Source organism: Tachyglossus aculeatus, chromosome 4, assembly GCF_015852505.1.
Source record: "Tachyglossus aculeatus isolate mTacAcu1 chromosome 4, mTacAcu1.pri, whole genome shotgun sequence".
Classification (NCBI taxonomy): Eukaryota; Metazoa; Chordata; class Mammalia; order Monotremata; family Tachyglossidae; genus Tachyglossus; species Tachyglossus aculeatus.
In genome coordinates, this window is record NC_052069.1 from 41,143,622 (window position 1) to 41,150,223 (window position 6,602).

Below are 6,602 nucleotides of genomic sequence, written 5' to 3' on the forward strand. Positions count from 1 at the left end.
CTGTCTCTAATCGGTCACTTAAGTTTCAATATCTATTGCAATCTCAATGAGAATTCATGGGAGCAACTTCCTCTACCAGGCTAGGGGCAAGTCAAGTGGAAGAGATGCTACAGTTCAGCACAGAGACAGGCCTCTAAGTCTCCGTGTCTGCCGACCACTTCCTTCTCCCCAGAGTACTGTTTGATTGAGGCTTTAAGGAGCCAGGGTTCTAACTATGCACATTATATCCTTTTTATAACAGTTACGGTATTTGTTAAGCACGTATTATGTGCCAAACACTTTACTAAGCACTGGGGTAGATATGAGGCGATCAGATCAGCTGCGGTCTCTGCCCCACATGGGGCTCATGGTTAAGAGAGATGGAGCATAAGTCTTGTCTTGTGCTGTCAAGTCATCTCCGACCCATAGCGATGCCATGGACACATCTCTCCCAGAATAACCCGCCTCCATCTGCAATTGTTCTGGTAGTGGATCCATCGAATTTTCTTGGTAAAAATACGGAAGTGGTTTACCATTCCCTTCTTCCACACAGCAAAGTTGATTCTCCGCCCTCGACTCTCTCCCATGTCACTGCTGCCCAGCACAAGGGAGTTTTGACTTGTAGCAGACTGCCTCCCACTCGCTAGCCACTGCCCAAGCTGGGAATGGAATGGGTATGCCTTTGCTTGACTCTCCCTCCCATAGCTGAGACTGGCAGAGGACTGGAAAGTCTCCAGGTGCCATCCAGAGAGGGAACGTGCTGGGGTTGATACATGATAACCAGATCCCTCATAGGGCTCACAGTCTAAGTAGGAGGGAGAGCCACCTCCTCCAGGAGGCCTTCCCACACTGAGCCCCTTCCTTCCTCTCCCCCTCGTCCCCCTCTCCATCCCCCTATCTTACCTCCTTCCCTTCCCCACAGCACCTGTATATATGTATATATGTTTGTACATATTTATTACTCTATTTATTTATTTATTTTACTTGTACATATCTATTCTATTTATTTTATTTTGTTAATATGTTTGGTTTTGTTCTCTGTCTCCCCCTTTTAGACTTTGAGCCCACTGTTGGGTAGGTACTGTCTCTATATGTTGCCAACTTGTACTTCCCAAGCACTTAGTACAGTGCTCTGTACACAGTAAACGCTCAATAAATACGATTGATTGATTGATTGATTGATTGATAATGAATCCCCCACTTTGCAGATGAGGGAACTGAGACACAGAGAAGTGACATGACTTGCCCCAGGTCACACAGCAGATACACAATGCACTGGAACAGCATGGTATAGTGGATAGAGCACAGGCCTGGGAGTCTTGGGTTCTAATTCCGGCTCTACTACTTTCATTCATTCATTCAATCGTATTTATTGAGCACTTACTGTGTGCACAGCACTGTACTAAGTGCTTGGGAAGTACCAGTTGGCAACATATAGAGACGGTCCCTACCCAACAGCGGGCTTACAGTCTAGAAGGGGGAGACAGACAACAAAACAAAACACATTAACAAAATAAAATAAATAGAACACTTCACTTCTCTGTACCTCAGTTACCTCATCTGTAAACTGGGGATGAATAATAATGATAATAATAACAATAATTATGGTATTTCCTAAGAGCTGTGAGTCCTGTGCTGGACAGGGACTGTGTCCAACCTAATCTGCTTGTATCCATCCCAGGGCTTAGTATAGCACCTGGCATATAGTAAGTGCTTAACAAATACCATTATTATTATGGCAGAGCTGGTATTAATAATAATAATGATAATAATAATAATAATGGGTCCTCTGACTCTCTGGCCCGTGATCTTTCCACTAGACCACACTGCTTATGATGTTATTTTAATGTCTATCTTGGTTACTATATTTTAAACTCCATGAAGGATCGATCATGTCTATGAACTCTATTGTATTGTCTAAATACTCCATTGCTTACTACAGTGCTCTGTGCACAGTAAGTACTCAAAAAATGACCAGTGATTTATTGATTGATTGATTAATGATAGAGTCATTCTTGCCAGATTCGAGTCTATGTTACCTGAATAATGAAGGGTAAGGGAAGATTAACACAACAAAACAATTCCATTCACCACCCTTCTAAAAAAAATTACCTTGGAAAATAGATTTTTCATTCATTTCTTTAGCAGTTAGAGTGACAGCTCAAGGAGCAGAATTAAAACCATGGTATAAAGCCTTTGTAGTATAGATTTTACCTCTGTACCAAATTCATCCGAAGTTTTATTCACTTGAGGTTTTATTCTCTCTGGATTCTCTTCCAGAAGAACCTCAACTTTCTCCACCTCCAAAGGGAGATGTCAGAAAGCAAAGTCCAACTGGAGTCAGGCCCAACATCCCTCTTTGAATGTCTTGAACCACTGTATAGATAAACCTTACAGATGCAAAAGAAGGAGCAATTCTTCAGATCAGTCTAATTTCCAAAACCCTATCTACCACATGTGAGGAAATGGGTTGAATCACCATTAAAAAGGGCACAGTGCAAACCCATTTCTCTCAACTATCCTCTGTGGACTGGGGTTTGTTCTGATAGAGCAATTTAGGAATCTAGGTCCTTCCCTAAACTAGATGACCATTTTCTAAAATGGTTTCTAACTGCTTTGTATTTTTTAAAAAAGCACCTAACAAAGTATTAGCTGGCCTTTAGAGGGAAATGAGAAAGCAGAGGTGGGGTGGGAGACGTGTATTCCTCTACTAAAGGCAAGTTTCCTTGACCCGCTAAAAAAAAAGAAATCAGGTCTGAGATTCTGTGAGATCTTATGAGATACTGGCTGATTTAAACTCTGGTAAAATTATCTGTACAGTGTGAATTTTAAGCACTAAAAGAGGTTTGGGTCCAGTAGCTCAATGGATTGGAATGAAAAGAGGGAAGAACTATGTTGTAAAATAAATGCTATCTTAGCCCTTTCCCCTGGAGAGTTTTCAATGTAGACTAGAGGGCATATTAGAGAGCCATGTCCTGCGTTAGATATCCAACCAAGTTTTTTAGTGAAGGTAGGATTTGCAGTAGCAATTTAACCAGGGTAAAAGGCAGAGCCTCAGGCCTGCACGGAGTATAGGAAATAAGCAAGAGAAATCATAAGCATGCGGAAATACAGGACACTTTGCTTTGGTAGGCATTTCTGAAACCTGGTGGGATCCTGCTCATAACTGGAATGTGAACAGCCCTATCAGTGTATTAGAATTCAAGGGAGTTAATTTGGGAGAATTAAAAAAACAGTGAATATGATACTTTCGGAGGAAACCACTAACACCCAGGAGTATGGCTAAAAGCTGGAATATCCACCATAATTAAATCAGATTACAATTGCTCTGAAAAAGAAGGGCACAAAGAACACAAAATATTCAATGTGGTTTCAGGTAGTGCCTTTTCTCAACCCTCCGCAGTCTGAGGACCCCCACAGAGATTAGCGACAGTGGAGTGAAGGGGTCAAAAGCCAATGACCTTCTTATAACTGAGACCAAAAAGCTAAACTCCATATTCCTCAAGATCTTGCTCCCTTTGTCACTGAACCACTGCCACTACCACTGCCTTCTCCTTGAAACACTAGCGGGACCAGGCTTTGCTGACACAGGTCTAACATCTCCACAGCACCTCAAATCCCGGCTCTGCCAATTATCAGCTGTGTGACTTTGGGCAAGTCACTTCACTTCTCTGGGCCTCAGTTCCCTCATCTGTAAAATGGGGATTAACACTGTGAGCCCCACGTGGGACAACCCGATCACCTTGTAACCCCACAGCGCTTAAAACAGTGCTTTGCACATAGTAAGCGCTTAACAAATACCATTATCATCATCATCAACCCGATTCTCTTCCTATCATTCATTCATTCATTCAATCGTATTTATTGAACACTTATTGTGTGCATAGCACTGTATTAAGCACTTTGAAAGTACAATTCAGCAACATATAGAGACAGTCCCTACCCAACAACGGGCTTACAGTCTAGAAGGGGGAGAGAGATGGTTCCTTGTCAATTTGGTTCACTAATCATCTGTGTGTGGGTATCCTGCAAGGCATTGTTCTGTATCCCCTATTTTTCCTCGCACTCAGGGACCACATCCGTTCAAGTGGCTTCAGCTACTGCCTCTAAGTAGTTGACTTCCAAATCTATCTTTCTACCCCTGACCTCATTTCTGACATAAAATTCTGAACATCTCCTCTTGCCTCCAAACATCTCCACAGCACCTCAAGCTCAACACATCAAAAGCAGAATTCTTCCTCTTGCCCTTCAACTCCCTCCGCCCTCCAAGTTTCTCATCTCAGTCGACAGCATCTCCAGTTTTCCCATCTCAGAAACCAGCCACCATAAATCATCTTTAATTTTCTCTGTTTTTGCTGAACTCTCACCTTCAGTCTACTACCAAATATCATTTCCTAGATCTGCCCCAATCTCTTCACTCTAATGTCTGCTGCTCTGGTACAAGATTGAGTCTAGACTATTTTTTTTTAACTTTTCATGGTATTTGTTAAGTGCATACTATGTGCCAGGAACTGTAATAAGTGCAGGGGTAGATACAAGATGTTCAGGTCCTACATGAGGTTCCCAGTTTAAGAAGGAAGAAAAGATATTAAACCCCATTTTACAGATGAGGAAACTGAGGCACAGAGGCGTTAAGTAACTTGTCCAAGGTCACAGCGTAGGTAAGTGGCAGGCTGGGATTGGAACCCAGGTCCTCTGATTCTTTCATTTATTCATTCAATCGTAATCTCAGGGCCATGCTCTTTCTGCTATGCCATGCAGCTTCCCAGAAATTGGGAAAAGGGACTAAAAAGGTAGAGGCAGCTCCTTTTTAACTGGTCCTTTAATGGTTGAAGTGAAAAAATAGTTAATCTGTTAAACTATCCAAATAGTTGCATTTTCTATGCATACTGTGTTTCCTTTAGAGACTGTGATTCCTTGAAGGCAGAAAGCACTTCACATTAGTTATAACTTAGGCATAACTTCCCCCACGCCCAGTACAGTTTTCTTTACTAGGTGGGCACTTAATAAATGTTTGATGGATTGCTCTAAGCACTTAAAAGACTTAGAAAGGCATTTACAATTATACAGATGGGAAAGAGGAGGAAGACCACTAAGAAAAGGAGACGGTGAGGTATACTGAAAAGAGCATGGAACTGGGAATCAAGAGATGTGGATTCTACTCCTACTTCCTCCACTTGCCTCAGTTTCCCCAACTCTCACTCAGTGATAAAAATATCTGTTCTTCCTCTTTCAGCCTGTGAGCCTTTCGTGGAACTGAACCTGTATCTGACCTGGTTATCTTGTCTCTGCACCAGTACTTAGCACAGTCCTTAATCATAAAGTAAAAAACTGAATAAATAACACTATCTTATCATTATTATTATTGTGATAAGTGTTAATAAATACTTATTTTTTAAACTCGATTTTCAATTAGTGAAAAAATAAATAATAAAAACTGCTGAACATGGGTGTAAAAATATCTTCCTCCTCTTTGCACATATAGTAAGCCCTTAATACATGACAGCATTATTAATTATGATGAATAAATATTTATTTTTTTAATGTGGTATCCGATTGGTATCCAAATTAATAATAGAAACTACTGAACATAGGTGTAAAGAATGCTGTATTGGTAAAATCGAACAAGCACATTTGGGGCCGCCATCGACCCCCGGCCCACGTCATCCCCCGGGCCTGGAATGCCCTCCCTCTGCCCATCCGCCAAGCTAGCTCTCTTCCTCCCTTCAAGGCCCTGCTGAGAGCTCACCTCCTCCAGGAGGCCTTCCCAGACTGAGCCCCTTCTTTCCTCTCCCCTCGTCCCCCTCTCCATCCCCCCGTCTTACCTCCTTCCCTTCCCCACAGCACCTGTATATATGTATATATGGTTGTACATATTTATTACTCTATTTATTTATTTATTTATTTATTTTACTTGTACATTTCTATCCTACTTATTTTATTTTGTTGGTATGTTTGGTTCTGTTCTCTGTCTCCCCCTTTTAGACTGTGAGCCCACTGTTGGGTAGGGACTGTCTCTATGTGATGCCAATTTGTACTTCCCAAGCACTTAGTACAGTGCTCTGCACATAGTAAGCGCTCAATAAATACGATTGATTGATTGATTATAACCACCCACAGTAGTGCAACCTGGAAGTACTTCTTGTATTCTTTGCTGATTTACACCAGAATACATAACCTGGTTATTATGTTTAATCATTGCAGATAAATTAATCCCCCTCCACACACACACTTCCCCTTAACCAGCTTCTTCCAATCAATCAATCACTAAATAAAGAAATCAACAGTATTTAATGAATGCTTACTGTGTGCAGAACATCATACTAAATGCTTAGGGAAGTACAGTAGAGCTGATGGACAGGATCCTTGCCTATCAGGAGCTTACAGTATGTTCTCAATAGATTTCTACCTACTTCCTGGGCACCCCAAAGCTGCTTCCTCTCCAATAGCTATAGTCCCCCCAACCCCGCTCACTCCCACATTACTCTTAATTAACCATGGTAATGTAGTGTAGCCAGTATTGTGAGCATAGACCACACCCATCCATAACCTGTCAAAGCAATAGGAAAATCCTCAGGAATGGACTGGTACAGGATACAGGGAATGATGCCATTCTCTCCCAT

General features: G+C 41.7%; 1 non-coding gene across 1 annotated transcript; it reads right to left on the minus strand.

The window, feature by feature from the left end:
* Positions 1 to 596: 596 nt before the first annotated feature.
* Positions 597 to 734, minus strand: LOC119927563. Its single transcript, XR_005450556.1, has one exon. It is a non-coding gene; the product is annotated as a small nucleolar RNA SNORA7 (small nucleolar RNA).
* Between the last annotated feature and the right edge of the window lie 5,868 nt (positions 735 to 6,602).